Source organism: Lactuca sativa, chromosome 5, assembly GCF_002870075.4.
Source record: "Lactuca sativa cultivar Salinas chromosome 5, Lsat_Salinas_v11, whole genome shotgun sequence".
Lineage (NCBI taxonomy): Eukaryota > Viridiplantae > Streptophyta > Magnoliopsida > Asterales > Asteraceae > Lactuca > Lactuca sativa.
Window position 1 is genome coordinate 256,628,513 of NC_056627.2, and position 18,255 is coordinate 256,646,767.

Here is an 18,255-nt window from a genome sequence, read left to right on the forward strand (position 1 = left end):
CTGTAGCTTTTTAACATAGTTATCGTCAAAGGTCACATAGTATGTCTCTTCAATTTTTCTCGAATGCTTGTTTAGGACCCTGTATGCCTTGGATGTGAGAGAGTAACCCAGAAAGATTCCCTCGTCGGCTTTGACATCGAATTTATTGCGGTGTTCTTTAGAGTTAAAGACGAAACATAGTGAGCCGAACACGTGGAAAAACTTCACATTGGGCTTTCTGTTGTTTAGTATCTCATAAGGTGTGAGCGTGAATCGCTTGTTGAGATAAGACCTGTTCTGTGTAAAACAAGCAGCAGAAATAGCGTCAGCCCAAAAATAAAGAGGTAAGGAAGCGAAACTTAGCATAGTGCGAGCAACTTCATACAAAGATCGGTTTCGTCTTTCGACAATTCCGTTCTGTTGTGGTGTGTAGGGAGCTGAGAAGCTGTGACTAATTCCCTTTTCTGCAAGAAACGCTTCAAACTCCCTGTTCTTGAACTCAAGACCATTGTCGCTCCTAATGTTACGAACAACCTTCTTGAGCTGTACTTCAATTTGCTTGATGAACACTTTCAGCTTTTGAGTCGCTTCAGATTTGAGCTTTAGAAAGAACACCCATGTAAATCGTGAAAAGTCATCAACAATAACAAGAATATACTTGCTACCACAGATGCTTTCGATAGATGAAGGACCACACAAATCGATATGAAGTAACTTGAGTGGTTCAACAACTTTTGTGTTGATTACAGATGGGTGACTTTGACGACTCTGCTTCCCCATTTCGCATGCAGCACACAAATGCTCTCTGTCGAACTTGAGCAATGGAAGACCCCTAACATGACCTCCAGTGACAAGTCGGTTGATATCTTTAAAGTTGAGATGAGAGAGTCTTCGGTGCCACAACCAGCTTTCGTCGGATTGAGCTTTTGATAACAGGCATATGGTTGGGTTTCCTTTGATGGGTTTCATGTTTAGAGGAAACATTTCACCCTTTCGCTCTGACTTGAGAATCACTTTCTTTGTCTTTTTCTCTATGATTTCAGAACCTTCATCATCGAATGAGACTTTGATACCTGTTCCTCCAACAAGCTGAGATACACTGATGAGGTTGTGTTGGAGTCCTTCCACATAAGCCACCTTCCTTATAGTAAAGTCACCATTTGTTATCATCCCGTATCCCTTTATGGTGCCGAAAGAATTATTTCCAAACTTGACGTTGCCACCATTTGCAAGAGATCTGTATTCTCTGAGCTCCTCTTTCCTCCCTGTCATGTGACGTGAGCAGCCACTATCGATGTACCATTCTTCGTCGAACTGCTCGTCACTTATAACCCGCAAAAATTAGGCAGATTTAGGAACCCAAAGTTTCTTGGGTCCACGTGAGCTTTTCATGGGAACAGGAACAGTAAGAGATATGTCAACTAGATATGTTCATTTTATGAGAGTTGTTTCATCTTTCTTTTTAATGGTAAAAACTTTTATTTTGTTAGGATTGGGTGTGTTCGGATTGGACTCTGGTTTGGATTCATTGACCTTCTGCTTTCCCTTTTGTTTAGCCGACGAATGAGATTTTTGAGAACAAACAGAATTAGCTTTGGAGCAAGATGGAGATGAATTGGTGGATGTAGAAGTATTAGAAGAATGAGAAGAATTAGAATGAGAGGGTTTGGATTGAGAGGACTTCCTGGCTGGAGATTCTAGGTGACCCTTTTGCTTTTGATCATTGGAGGGACTGACCTTAGAGTCTTGTTCTCTTTTGACTTCAGAACCGAACCTTTGCGTTCGGTTGGAGTTATTCTTGGAACCGAACCTTTGGTTTCGGTTGAAGTCTTTTTCAGAACCGAACCTTTGCCTTCGGTTGGTATTTTCTTGTGAACCGAACCTTGGCTTTCGGTTGTTGTGACATTCAGGCTTTCCTACAGGATTGTTTTCATACTTCAGATTCTTGTCTTGGTGTGAGAAGTATGCATTCTGGGATTGCCAGAATTGTTTCATTTCAGAAAGGTTCTTCCTGTATCTTTGGTTCCTTTCTCTCTTCCTATTCCTCATCTGCTTAGGTTGATGATGAACATTCGCTTTCGTTTTCGGTGTCTCCTTGGTTGGTTCCTTTTGATCTGTAGGAGTTTTACTTTGAGCGGAGGGAGCAGAGGGAATGTCTGAGGGAGATTCACTTTGAGTTGAGGGATCATCTTCTTTTGCTGATCTTTCTTCCTCCTGAGGAATATCTTTCGTACCACTGGTGCATGGCTCATTGAAATTATCCGGCTTGTTCAAGGGTTCAGGTATGTATCTTCCTTTACTCATCCAGGAGGTTCTTTCAGATAAGCCAACGGTTTCGTTTGCATTATTTATTGGAGCTTCCCAGAAGTACTCATCGCAGCCGTCAGCATTGTCTTCATTTACAATAGCTGTGAGTTCAGTTGTTTGATGTTCGGTTACTCCAGTCACCTTGTATACTTGATTCAGAGTGGTCCTTTTCTTTTGATACACAACTGCTTTCTCTGCTAATTTCGGGGACTTTTGTTGGGACAAACGAGCGAACTCCACTGAATTTTCAGAAATAAGATTCTTGTGGTTTTCAGGTTCGCTTTTAACAAATTCTGAGCAGTCAACCGTGTCCTCTACAGAAATTTCACTCATGTTTTCGTCCTCGTTAAGCTCAGATGCATTTTCAACATCAATTTTGTTTTCTGAGCTTACGTTGGCGTGTAAAGAGTCAAATTTTTGTATGGTTTCGGTTCTCAGTTTAAGTCTATCATTTTCATCCAAAAGATTTTTAAGCATGTCCTTGTGGTCCTTGGATTTAATGAAGGATTCAATTTTGTCCAGTCCATACATGTAGGTCGGATTGACATCTTCAGACGATATCACACTCTCACAATTATAGGCTTCGGCATCGATTTCATCCTCATTAAACTCAAGGAAGGGCAAAATCATGCGATGGATCTTTTGGCCTATTTCACAGTCCAAGTGAAGCTGAGTAATATTAGAATATAGACGTTTTGCAATTAAACAGAAAACATTCCGCTGTTTTAATAATTTTAAATTATCTCTTTGCAAGTAAATGTTTTCATCTTTAACTTTAACTAATTCAGACTCCTTTAGCTCGATCCACATTCGCCGCTCCTCACTCTTCGACGCCACCCTGCTTAATTGATCAGTTAGGTTAGAATTGGTGACACGAGTTTGGGTTAAGCTACTATCTAGATGAGAAATTCTTGTATTAACGTTTTTTAGTTCTTTCTCATATGAGGATTGTGGTACTTTAGATGAAACGAAAACCGATTGTACCTTCTTTATCAGTTCATCGAGCTCATTGAACTGCTGGCTGAGTAGTTTGGCCGTAAAGCACATGTCCTCCTGCACCTTCGGTCCATCGCTTCCACCATCGGTGTTGCCACATAAGCCTTTCCATGAGTAGGCTTCCTTACTTCATCGTCTTCGGAGTCTGTAGACCAAACTTCCGTGCTACCGAACTCGTCATCATTAACTGAACCCTGCACAATAAGAGCATTAATAGAAGGGTTAGCGGTATACTTCTTCTTTCTCAATTCATCCAGCCTTTTCTGCAACATAGCTTCCTCATCCTTTTCATCATCCTTTTCAGCCATCTTCTTAAGCACATAGTCTTTAGCATAGTGGTTTTTCCCACCACAATAGTAACAGCTTACTCCGGAATCGCCATCCACCTTCGGTTCCTTCTTGGACTCCTCAACCTTCGGTTCATTGTTCACCTTTTCTGAACTGTAACTACCCTGCCAGTTTCGGTTTTTATTGCTGGGGAATCTCTTCTTTATGAACCTCTTGGGATTGGACACCATCATTGCATAATCCTCAGACGTGAGGTCATACTCCTCCAAGTTGAGGTCTTCATCCTCCATCACAGCTTTACTTTTTGATAGAAGGGCCAACGAACCAAGGCTTGAAACGACATTCTTCTCTTGCAGCACAATCTTCTCTTGGGACTTGAGAATACCCACCAGTTTCGCCAAAGAGTATGATTTAAACTGCTCATGGGCTTTGACTGTAGACACCACTGCTCTCCATTCAGACCTCAGACCATTTAAGAAAGTAACCTTCTGCTCTATAAGCTTCCTTTCGATGTCATGTTTGATCATCTTGCTGAGAAGATGATTGAAGCGATCGAACGTCTGGGTCACCGTTTCTTTGGCTCCTTGCCTGAATTCTCCAAACTCAGATAAGAGCAAGGTTTGGATAGAATGTTCAAGATCCTCGTCTGTAGAATACAGTTCGCGAAGTCTATCCCAAACTTCCTTTGCTGTCGTGCATGAGCTGACCAACCTGAATGTGTCGGACTGAAGGGCGAATCTGATCAACCTTAACGCCTTGATATTGCACTGGAATTTGTCCTTTTCATCTTGTGCAATATCCTTCACATCCTTCAGCAGATCGTTGTACTCCTTTTGTGTCTTAATAGTCCTGGACGTTGCAGAATGAGAAAATGGTCCATTAATGATAGCTTCCCATATGAGGTACCCATTATCCTCAGATCTAATCACGTAGTCTTCGAAGTGATGCGCCCATACTTCATAGTCATGGGTGTATAAGATTGGAATCTTTGTCGTCGAACCGATGCTGTTGGAAATATTAATAGGGTTTGATTGCCTCTCGTCCATAATGATCGAGAAAAAAAAACCTGTTAAAATATCAGACTTGTAATAACTCAGATTAGGGCAAAACAATAAATATCAAGATACGTCAATAATGAGATGACGGCTTAATAAATATTATTAATTGCGGAAAAACCCTAACTGTAACCTTTTCACAGAAAAGATGTGTATCGATTACACAGCCTCCTGCTCTGATACCAATTGATGAGATTTAAAACCTTTAAATCTATGAAGATCGATTAGATCTCAAACAGGTAAATAAGTATAAAATTGTAAGAACACAAAAATATGAACAAGACAAGTGTGAATCAAACGAGTCGAATGATTAAAACAAAATCCTCAGAAGAGCTCGATTAAGAACATCAACTGTAGAGGATTGGAAGGTTACCAGAACGATTAAAGAAACCTTGAAATACTATCGTTAAGATCTAGAATTATCGTATCAATCGTTAACCTAATATGCATGCAAGCATATTCTTATATATAAAACATAAAAGGCTCTCGGTTGGACAGGCCCAAACCGGAGTACAAAATAACTATACTATCGAGCCCAAAAGACGCAATCTCCAAAATAATTCTTCAGCCCAACAAAGAGGATGAAGATGAGAGAGTAAGGAGGTTGCCCTAAAACGTATGAAACCCTAGAAGGATGCTTAGCCACGTTTTTGGGTCATAAGGGATGTATATATATATAGTTAGGCTATTAGGGTTATCTAACAAGGAAACCCTAAATTAGATGCTTAAGCCCTAAGCAACCCATGGACTCCTTTCCTTAAGGCCTTGGACGATTTCTTATGGGTTTCCCCATAGAATTCATCCACTCCTTAATATAAGACAACCCATAGCCCAAATTGCAATTATCTTATAATTACAATTCCAGTCCCTTAAGTTTAATTAATCTCTTTTAGTCACAAAACTAATTACCAATTAATTATTAACTAATATTAATTAAACAATATGATTTCTCCTTTAATATATTATTCTCATATATATTAATAAATCATATTTAATCCTTAATAAATCATATTTAATCCTTAATAAATCATATTTAATCCTTTCTCTCCATAATTCATCCTATCAAGTTGCTTTGGTGAAGGCAACCCAAAAGGGTCATGCACCATCGGGTCAAGTACATACCAAAATAGTTATGGACTTAGACACTAATCCAACAGTTTGATCAACTTTAAGGTGTTAGCTATTTCTCGAAGATTGATTTGAGATCTGGCTATCATTAGTTGAAAGTACATGAGTAGGATGTACCGAAGACTGATTTTCATACTCGATATGGGCATTATGAATTCCTTGTCCTGCCGTTCGGTTTGACAAATGCTCCTGCTATATTCATGGATATGATGAATCGGGTGTGTCGTCCAATTCTCGATAAATCTGTCATTGTATTCATTGATGATATTCTAATCTATTCCAAGTCTGAAGCTGATCATGTCATTCATATTCGTGAAGTATTAGAACTTATTCAAGAGGAGAAAGTACATGCTAAATTCTCCAAATATGAATTTTAGCTTCATCAAATTCAATTTCTTGGCCATGTGATTTCTGGTGACGGTATATCCATAGATCTTACCAAAATTGGAGCCATTCAGAATTAGGAAATTCCCCTTAATGCTTTCGAAATTCACAGTTTCTTAGGTTTCGCGGGATATTACCGAAGGTTCATTAAATATTTTTCGTGTATAGTTGTACCTCTCTTAAGTCTTACATGAAAGGAAGTAGAGTTCGAATGACGTGAAGCCCATGAAAAAGCTTTATCAACTCTAAAAGATCTTTTTCACTTATGCTCCAATCTTATCACTTCAAGAAGGTGATAATGATTTCTCCGTATATAGCGATGCTTCAAGGTTGGGACTCGGTTGTATGTTGATGCAACGTGGTAAAGTGATAGCCTATGCCTCAAGACAACTAAAAGATTATGAAAAGAATTATCCCACTCATGACCTCGAACTCGTTACAATAGTATTTTCCCTAAAACCTTGGAGATATTATCTTTTTGGTACAAAATGAGAATTGTTTACCGACAACAAAAGTCTCAAGTACATATTTAGTCAGCAAACTTTGAATATGAGAGAACAACGATCAATGGAGCTGATCATAGACTATGACTGTGAAATCCTGTATCATCATGGAAAGGCCAATGTAGTTGTTGATGCACTTAGCAGAAAGGTTTATCATAATACTGTGTGTTATGCTATTACTCACACTACAGTAAAGTTTTATATTCTAGATGAACTAGAGAAATGCCAAGTAGAGGCCCTAAAGCCAGAAAATGTGAAGAATGAAGGGATGGTACATTATACTGATGTTTTACTTTATAATCCATGAGGATTGAAGGTATTCAAGAATCGGCTATGGATTCCAAAGATTGGTGGTTTAAGACAGGAGATTTTAGATGAAGCTTATAAGTCTAAACTATCAATACATTCTGGTACAAGTAAAATGTACTATGATGTAAAATCTGATTATTGGTGGCCTGCATTAAAGAAAGACATTGGAAGATACATACAAGAATGTTTAGTATGCTTACAATTCAAAGTAGAACACCAAAAGCCTTAGTGTTCCTGTGTAGAAGTGGGAAGAGCCATCCATGGATTTTATTACCAAATTGCCCAAGACTACTAGACAGAATGATAGCATTCGGGTAGTTGTCGACCGATTGACTAAAAGCGTATATTTTCTTGCCATGCGTGAAACGACCCCAATGGAGAAATACGCACAAGTGTAGTTGGATGAAATTTCTGCGAGACATGGTGTGCCACTAATGATTATTTCTGATCATGATACTTGCTTCACTTCTTATTTTTGGGCGACTATTCAATGTGAATTGGTTTCTCGAGTTGCTCTCAGTACAACATATCATCCCTAGACAAACGGTCAGATGGAGAGAACGATCCAAATAGTAGAAGATATGCTTCGTGCATGTGTCTTGGAATTCGTTAGTAACTGGGACAAATACTTACCTCTTGTCGAATTTTCATATAATAACAGTTACCACGATTCAATCAAAATGCCACCATATGAAGCACTATTTGTACGTAGATGTCGTACTCTATTATGTTGGCGTGAAGTAGGACAAAAATCCTTGGAGGCCCTGAAATGATTCAAGGCACCACTGAAAAGATTCAAATTGTACGAGAAAGAATGAAAGCGGCCTAGGATCGACAAAAGTCCTATGTAGAAAGGAGGAGACGACCCATAGAATTTTAGGTGGTGATTTCTTAATGCAGAAGTTATCCCCGTGGAAAGGCATTATGTGATTTGTGAAGAAAGGAAAACTAAGTCCTAGATTTGTTGGTCCTTTTAAAATCATCCAGAGAATTGGTAAGCAAGCATCCCGTTTGGAATTGCCGGAAGATTTGGCAGGTATTCATGATGTGTTTCATGTGAGTTATCTGCGTAAATGTTTAATCATATAGATGAAGCGGTTCCGTTAACCGATGTGAAACTGGATAATAAGTTTAGATATGTAGAGGAGCCTGAAGAGATCGTAAATGAAAGAATGACTAATCTACGCCATAAAGAAGTGGAGTTGGTGCTTTTCAAGTGGAAACACCATAGAGGCCCAAATTATACTTGGGAAAATAAGGATGAGATAAGAGAGAAATATCCCTATTTGAATAAGTCGTTGTAATTTCGGGGATGAAATCCTCAAAAGGAGGAGGTATTTGTAACATACACGTTCAGTTATCGCGTTTTGTTTAAAGATGAATATTATTAAATAATATATGATTTTGAGTATTGAGTTCTAACAAGATAGTTTTATGAAGAATTGAAGTAAAACTATGTTTAGAATCACTTGAAAAGTATTGGAAGTCTTATGAGATTACGATCAAGAGTCAACTATTGAAATTAAAGAAAATATAAATTTGGAAATAAATAAAAATAATGTTATTGAAAGTTGTAAATTATCTCGTTAGAAACAATTATGAGAAAACCTCATCGAAATCCGAGTTATAACGAAGAAGTTATGACCAATCGAAGACCCGCGACAAAACCGACAAAAACACTATTTAGCGAAAAAGTGAGTTTTCGATTTACTACTTTTTACCTTTAGCAATCTAAATGAAATTCGTAGTATTATTAAACCGAGAATTTTCATAAAAATAACATCCAAATCTGACTGCGTATGAAGAAGTTATGATTTTTCTAAGTTTTAGTATAGCAGTATACAACTAAAAACTCGAAATAAAGATCGAGTGATTTTTAGCCGACATAACCTAAACGTGAATCGAGGTCTCATCAATATTAGTACAACAGTAAAAAGATAGACGAAAACAAACGTCAGATGAAGAGGTTATGAATTTTTAACGGATTTTCCTGTCCCGGTCTGTTAAAAATAATAATATTAAAAATAAATTCAAAATTATCTAACGGAGTCTAAACAAAAGTTGTAGAGTATAATTTCACCTACGCGTGCACATAAAGAAGGTAAAAACAGAGCTCGTATGCGAAAGTTATGAATTTTTAAAGATTTGGGCACAAAATCCGAGAAATCTCACATGCATGGCTCGGAATAGGCCACATCGCTGCTCTTCGTGCGCCTGCCCTGTGTCGGAGCTAGTGACTCATCCGATGCGTGGCCGAACAGAATTCTGATGCGTGTAGCGGCCGTGGAGGCGTCCGAAGCGAGCCACATTGCACCTTGCGAGATCCGACGCATACCCTCTCCCCCTCGTATCCGAAGCTCAACGTGTGCCATTCCTCTCACTCCGGATATGAACCTTTGCACTATATAAAGGGAGGTGCGAACCCTCCCGGCTAATGTTACAGATTTTCACATTTTTCACCCCTAAACCTATTTTTTTGCAATTCCAACTTCCCCCTGAAGCCCCGGGATCATACCCAATACCCGAAAAATGTCCCGAAGTGCCCAAAGACCCCGATAAATTTATCTTTTCAGTTTTAAGCTCAACCCTCACAAGGCCCGATTTTCAATAAAGCTCCCGGTTTTCATCGAAGAAAGTTAATTATAGAAACGCAGTGCTGCCCAAATTTAATTAGTCTCTTTTGATCACTAAATTAATTCCAAATTAATTCTTGATCAATACTAATTAAAACACATGATTTCATATTAATATATTATAACTTATAATATATTAATAAATCATATCCAACATCTTCTATCAAAAGTCCATCCTAACAAATTTCCCTGATGATATGCAACGCAAATGGACCATGCTACTCTCGGGTCAAGTACATACCAATAATAGTTATGGGATTAGACATCTAATCCAATAGTGTCACCCTCTCGATCTGCTAGTCGCCCTTGGTTAATCCTGACTTCGGCTTTATATCTGGCGGTGCGCCGAGTTCGCTTGGAGCTTCTCTTCAACGTGGGAAGCCTTCCCTCATCAATGAAACAGGGACTTTATATCTGGCGAGGACTACGCTCCGGGCTAGGGGATTACTAGGGATTCCTTGCTGCCGGAAGACACTACCACCCAGGAGTGGAGTAGGTGCACTCATCCTCTTTCCATGATGAGTTTGGTTATGTGTTAACTCAAGTACTCGCATGGTTGGTGATCTATGTTACGCCGTGGTCCAGACCTCTGCCCTTATGGTTACCGTCGTCGACCGGGTTCGCCTAGCTGGTGCGCGTCAGGGGAAATTGAAAGTACTACAGGGCGCCCTAGTAGGAATGAAGGAGAAGGTTCGTAATTCTAAGGTGGAGCGTCAAGTTATTGTTGAGCAGATCGACACTCTGGCCTATGAGAAAGCCGCTTTAGAGGAACAAGTGGCTACTTTGGAGGACCAATCAGAGCGACTTGAGGACCAAGTGAGTTCTCTCACTTAAGAGAAGGATGTGTTGGCGAGTAGAGTGGCAAGGTGCCAACATCAATTAGCTCAAGCTTGTGTTGAAGGTGTTGTTGCTCGAGGTAGTTTGCAATGGGTGTTGCAGAAGGGGGCGGTTCATGTGATTAGCAGGGTCATCGAGAACGATGTGTTTGCCAAAGGGGTCCAGGATGTTCGTGAGGCTTGTGAAGCCCTTGGGTTTGAGAAGGGGAAGCAACTGGGTGGTTGCTCTATATCTTCCGGTAAATCTGAAGTTCCGGGTCCTAGCCAAGTGGCGAGCAAACCCAAGGTGGTCAACACTGTACTTACATCTTTTGTCGAGATGGATTTTGCTGGCCTCTTCCATTTAGGGGAGTTAGATTATGATGGCTTCTGTCAGTTTTGTGGCAAGCAGAACCCGAGAGGTTCTTCCTCGGACTCTGAGGGCTGACTTATATATGCCTCTTGTTGTTCTTCTTTCTTTGTACTATGTGTATAGTATAAAACATTGGTTCCTAATAACCATGGACTATGTTTTTTTTATATTGGGTATGGAAGTGTTTTCTTCCCTTCTTTTTTTTGTATGTATGCACATGCTTTGAGCTGTAATTCATTTTTGCACAGTCCTTTGTTCTAGGGTTTGCGTTAATCTGGTAACGTGTACTTCAGATGTCGGATAGCTGCTACTATTGAGCTATGCTACTCTGACTTGTATGTTTAATTAGGCTTGTGATATTATGTCGTGAAATAACAGTCAATGTTGTTGACTATGTGTAGCTACCAATACAGTGGTTGAGATCGTCATCTTAAGACCTTTACTGTTCAATTTTGAGGGGCAAATGTTATGAACCTTTTACGAACCCTTGTTTTGTGCCATTTACACAATCTCAGCTCTGAGATGTTATTTGGCATATTGTAAGTAAAGATTATGACTCTTTTAAGACCTACGGTTGCATTATAGCATAGATTTTGCTCAAGTAGCGTATTTGATAAGCCATTGTTGCTACTTGGAAAATATGCACAACCTTTACATTTTGTGCTTTTGCAATAAAGAGTTCTGGAAAGTTTTTTTTTTCAAAATAAAAATTGTATTATTTCTAAAAGGAAAAAAGAAAGACATGAGACAATAGACGCTGAATGTCTAAGTGTCAGGGCATGTGCCCGGTCTTTGCTTCGGAGCCTGAAGTATGGCTATCTTGTGCGGACTTAGGCCATACTTCTTGTTTGGCAGTGACGTCATTCTACGCATGATGTAGGTTAGCCTTCATAAGGTGGGTCTTCCTCTTATTTTCCCCACCAGGGCCTGTTGTGGGGGAGTTATGTTTCGTTTCTCGTTCCCTGGGGATGTTCTCATCTGTCTTTCTTTACGACCCAGTGCGTGTTGCAATCGTGCGAAGCGCCTCCCCTTGGCCGGGTGAGAGTGCCTCCTGTGTGTTTCTGTGCACACATCTTCCATGTGTGTCCCGCTATCACTGTAAATGTTGCTTTGCTTACCAAGGACTCTTGTTTTTGCTCTCATACGGGAAAACCTGCTCGTTAAAAAGAACGGCATTCCGCCTCCGCTATTGTTGTTTCGTACACTTGCACCCTTTGTTATGAGGGGCTTTGGTTTATCGGCAAAAATTTGCTCTGGAGCTCGAATTGTTCTTTTTTTGGGCCTTGCCTAGTTTCAATTATGGGCCAAGCATGCGTCTTTTCTTGTGGGCCAGCGTTTTCTCGTTGTGCGCTTGTTACTCTGTAGTCTTGTTGAGCGTTCCTTGGATCAGCGTGAGTTCACTCCCGTGGAAGAGGTGTTGTGAGTCGACTGAACACATCTTGTCTTCGTTTCCTGGTCTCGTGGGGTGGCACTTGTGCCACAACAAATTTCCTTTGTGGGTCTTCTCTTTTTTGGCGACCTTCGTTTTGATGCGATTGGGTTTCTTATCTTGCTCCTCGTTGGGCGTCATGCCTAATTGCCAGCTTGGTCGCTACTATCGTTGCTGACCCATCACTCGTGCTGAATTTGAGAACACCGTGGAGAGTAGATGGGATTGCTTGCAGGTGGAAAAGTGCATGTTGACCTAAGAGAATGTTGTGCTCTGTCGGGCGATCGAGAACCGATAATTCGAGCACCCTTGTTATCTCTTTTGCTCTGTCATGACTAGTCAATGTGAACAAGAATCTGACTGTTCCTGTTGGCCAAATGCGGTGACCCGTGAAACCAACTATTGGGCCCTAGCGCGGTGGCTAGAGGTGCTCTTTCCATTTGATTGGTAGTTGACGAAGGCGTTGGTCGTAGATCACGTTGACTCTACTTACATTGTCGATGTAAACTCATTCTACACGGTGTTGACTGACAAAGCCGGTGATGTGCAACGGATCATTGGGGTCCCAATGTTCTGGCCTAGGGTCATTTACTGAGAATGCTATGTTGAGGATGTTTTAGCGGTATGGACCTGCATCGAGATATCGACTTTGGTGGTTGGTGCATGGACGGCGCCTGGTGATGGTGAGTATTTCCACCCTTTTTTAGCAGTCTTTTCCTCCATCCTTTTGATTTTTGGGCTGGTTTTTATCTTCATTGAATTTTTCCTTGAGGTCTTTTGCTATATCAACTAGGTTCCCCACTAGTTGTTTCTCATCAATATCCCTCTTTAGCACTGTGCACTCCTTTGTATCATGCATTTTGCTTTTATGATACTCATAGAACTTGGGTTTGTCTTTGTTTTCGTTGGATGGAGCCTTGTTGATTCCATGAACATCAGTATGACCACTCTTGCTATGTCGGGGGTGAAGATTGTGTCGTTGACGGTCGCCATCTTGCCTTCCCTGCAGAGCCAAGATTGGCCGCGACACCGCCTCCTCCTGCTTTGCGTATGCATTGGTTATAGCTTTGATATTGGCCTGTTTTCACTCTTCCCCTTCGATTTGCCTTAGGTATTTTTCAACACGGAACTTTAGTTCGTCCCGGGATATGGGGACAGTTCCATGCATCTTCTTTGACAGGGGTCCAGGAGTAAACCTTGGCTGAAAGCACCTGTTACCAGGAACTCCTCATATCTTGGAACATTCAAGGTCACAAGTGTGTATTGATCATAATATTCACAGATCGATTCCCCCTCTCTTTGCTTTCATGCCATTATAGAATTAGCGTCCCCCTTGCCTTTCCTCAACTATATGAAATTGTTGAGGAAAAGGTATTTCTGTTGCTCAAAACTGGAGATGCTACCCGAATTTAGAGATTTGAACCACTTACTCGCATTTCCAGTTAGGGTGCAATGAAAATAGGTGCAGGTGAAGCGACAGTCCATCTTGAGGGATGTCATCGTCCATTCATAATTATCAATGTTTTCATTTGGGTCTGTAGTACCTTCATATTTAGGCACATGTAGGATCATCTTCGTGTGCGGAATCTCGTACTGCAGCAGCTCGTGGTAGAAATTAAAGTTGGTGCTTTACATGGGGTTGTCCGTGTATGAATATGGCATCCCGCCATAAGCCATGTGCTGCTGCATTTGGTACGGGCTTGCATAAATCTGGTTATGCATGGCCGCTGGTGAGATGTACGGTTGACACTATGGTAGGTTTGGCGCCGACCCAAATTGCTAGATTCCGTACTGCCCTGCTGGAAGAGCCATATGTGGGCTTGCTCTTGTATACTGCTGAGCGTATTGGGTAAACGGTTGATCCACTGTCACAAAGGGTTAAACTCATATTGTACTTGGAACTGGGTTTCAGGTCCATAATAGTCTGGTCCCTGGCTTGTCGAGATCGGGCCGCATGTGGTTTGTGGTTGGGACAGTGCAGGGAATGGATTTGGGGTGTGTTGTACCAACGTGTTGTGGACCGGTGGTTGTTGTATATATATATCGGCATGTGGGACAAACCTATCATGGCAGCTTGTGGGTATAACATTGGGGAATATTGTGGTTGTGGTTGAATGGTGTGCGGGATCCACGTTTCGGTGCTGGAGGTAAAGGGGAGAGGCTGTAGTTGTGAAACAGAGATCTATGTTTGATGCGTTGTGACGATTTGTGATTTTCTAGTTACGATCGCCACTTGTGGAATTATGTTGGCTGTTGGGCACCAGAGGCTAGCCGTAAGTGTTGTTGTTGTCTATACTGCAGAACTAGATGGCGTTTGTGAAACCGGAGTGTGATTTTATGCGTGCCCTTCCTGAACGGAAGTTTTCCATCCTTCCAGTGACTGCATCGAATGCATCAGGCTTTTTTCTAGTGCTCCAGACACTATTGGGATCTCACCTGCCATTGTTGCTCGTCTTATTTGTTGCGTGGATGTATCGTTCTAGAGATACACCCGGATGGTGCCAAATGTTGTGATATGTCGGAGAATGGATGGGTCGAGATTACTGGTGACTCTTGGTGAAATGACTTCCCCTGATATCACAGTACAAAACAGGATAAAGATTGTTAGTTGACGTCCGGGAGAGGGTCCCAAACGAAGCTCCGACGATCTACTTAGTATGAGATCTGAGAGAGAATGGTAAGTGATTATAGAAAAGAGAGAATTCCATCCCTTTCTTCCAGAGGAAGAAAGATCCTTTTATACCTGTCCTAGAGGTGTGTCTCTCAACTGATTATGTTGAGGATTCTCTCATGAGGTACGACGTGGTGGACCCATATTGGAGGGTCCTCCGTCACGTCTTTTGCCTCTTCCTCCCATTGGCTGGAAGGAGATCTTGCTAATGTTCACGAAGATCATAGCTATCGTCTGATGAGCGAGTGGGGCTCTCTGACTGGTCCCACGTTTGCCAAGGTATGATTTCCCGAAGAAGGGGTTAAGGCGCGGCTCTACACCTTAACCACCTTACCAGCGCCCCTTGTGTTGGCGCAGGTCCGAACTTGGCTTTAGACCGGGTTCTGACCAGGCCAATTCCGGTGTCAAATTGACTTCTCTTTTGACGTTTCGTTGAGGGATACGTTAACAATGTGGTTATCTGGGTCTGTGGTACCGTCATACTTTGGCATGTTCGGTATGATTGTAGTGTGTAGGATCTTGTATTGCAGCAGTTCATGGATGAAGTTGTAGCTTGCGCTTTACATCAGGTTACCCTTGTACGAGTACGACATACCACCATAGGCCATGTGTTGCTGCATCTAGTAAGGGATCGTGTACATCTGGTTATGCATGGCTGTCGGCGAGAGGTACGGTTGATACTTTTGTAGGTTTGGGGGCAATCCAAATTCTTGGATTCTGTATTACCCTGCAGGAGGGAGCCATATATGGGTTTGCTCCTGTGTACTACTGTGTGTATGGATTGAACGGTTGAGTGGCCACCACGAAAGGTTTGAATTCAGTTCTGCTGGGAATTGAACATCGGATCCATAAGAACTGGATCCCTGACTGGTCGAGGTTTAGACACTTGTGACTTGCGGTTGAGACAGTGCAGGGATTGAACCTGGGGTCTGTTGTTCATGTCGGTTGAAGATCAATGGTTGTTGTACGAATATAATAACATGAGGCAAACTTTCCACGGTAGTGTGTGGTTAGACCATCGGCGGATATGGTGGCTACAGATAAATATTGTGAGGGATCCAGGTTCCGGTACCCGAAGTGTGCGGGAAGGATTATTGCTGCGAAACAGGAATATCTGTTTATTGCGTTGCAATAATCTGTGGATTTATGGTAACGATTGCTACTTGTGGAGTTGGGCTAGCTATTGAGCGGCATAGACTGGCTATGTAAGTTGTCGCTGTTTCAGCTGCAAAGTTGGATGATGTCTGTGAGAATGGTTTGCGGTTTAATGCGTGTTCTTCCTGAACGGAAGTTTTCACTCCATCTAATGGATGCATTGGATGCACCGGACTTCTCTCCGCTACTCCTGACGCCACTAGGATTTCACCTGCCATGTTTTCTCTTTGGATTTGCTTCATGGATGTATCGTTTTAGAGATACGCCCGGATGGCGCCAAATGTTGTGATAAGTCATAGATGGTTGAATTGGGATTGTTGGTGAGTTTCGTGCAGGTTCCTTCTCCTAATATCACAGTACAAAAGAGAAAGAGGATCGTTAGCCGACGTCCAAGAGGAATTCTCGGGAGGAAGCTCTAATGATCAAGCTAGAATGAGATATGAGAGAAGTTAGAGTAAATCACAGGAAAAGACTCTCATTCCCTTCTTCGTAAGGAAGAAGGATCCTTTTATACCTGTTTGAGAGGCGTGTGCCACTCAACTGATTTTGCTGAGGATTCCCTTGTGACTTACGACGTGGCATATCCATATTGGAGGATCCGCCGTCACGTCTTTTTGCCTCATCCCCTCATTGGCTACTAGGGAACCTTTGATATTATGATGATCGTGGCTATCGTCAGACACAAAAGTGGAACTCTCTAATTGGTCCCACGTTTTCCGGGGTGTTATTCTTGGGAGAAGAGGTTAAGGTGTGGTTCTACACCTTAACTGCCATACCAGTGATTCCTCGTTGGCGAAGGCCCAACCTTGGCCTCAGACTGGGATTAACCTGGCACTGTCCTGGCCAAATTTGGTGTTAGTTTGACTTTTCCTTTATTGATGTGGTCCCTAAAGGATACGTTAACATATATATATATATATATATATATATATATATATATATATATATATATATATATATGTAAAAGTTCAAATGAGAACCATTAAAAATTAAGAATCGTACGAACCCCATTTTATAACCAGATCTACAAACACTACATACATTCTTACATGGTTATTTTCTGTCTCATATCAAACTTGAAGAACACACAAACATTACCACTAGTTAGCGACCAACCACCACCCTTGACTGCCACTGCCTCCTACCGTTGGCGAACCGCCGCCGCCTCCTACCGCCGACGAACCACCACCATCAGATCTACAACTTTCGGGTGGCTCCGGATCGACAATTTCAGCTTCAGATCTACGATTTTCCTCTTCAGAACTACAATTTCAGCTTCAGATCTATGATTTCTCTCTTTAGATGTATAATTTTCATGTTCAGATGTACTACTTTCGTGTTCATATGTTCTATTTTCGACTTCAGATCTTCGATTTTCTCCTCCAGATTATGAGCTCCGGCGAGTGGTGATGACCACCACCTTCCCCCATAACTGTTGATCGCCATTTGGTTTCAGATCTGAAGTCAAGAAGTTGTTTCAGCTTCACTTTCTCTCTCAAAAACACAAGACCTATCAGATCTGGTGCAATTTGGTTAGATATGATAGTCGACCTTATCACCACCGACCACCACCTAACATCAGCTATTGTGCTTCGTCGGAACACCAAAAAAGTCACACTTTTCTCTGAAGTCCAGATCTAGTTCATCTCCAGATCTTCGACATCCAGGTCTAATGGATTGCAAGAAAACTTCTCCCATTTGCTTCGCTGGAACAATAGGTCTGACGGAAATCACCACCAACAGATCTGACATCCAAATACGATGTTACCACCGTCGATGTCAGTCCACCTCTACAACAACCGATGTCGCACCACCTTTGTTGTTGCCTACCATTAGTGCTCATGGATCTGAAGCAAGGGAACAATCTCATATCTGGATAGAAGATGGATAGAAGATGCATTGAAGGTGTTCGATGAAATGTTTCACAAAAAACAAGGTATGTTTTTAAACATTGAATAATATGAATAAGTTTTTGAACTAGTTTCTTAAGCTGTGAATAAGCGTTTTTTATAATTATTAAGTAGTTAATGCATAGATTTTATACATATCTGTTTGTTTCAATTAGAAAAAAATTAAAGGTATGAATGCATTATTTTTTATAAGTATTAAGTTGTAAATACATGATTTTTTGTAAGTATTAATTTGTGAATGTATAATTTTTTTCATAAATTTTAATTGTGATTAAATGAATTCTTTAAATGTTTTAATGTGAATTTAAACGTGTTTTAAT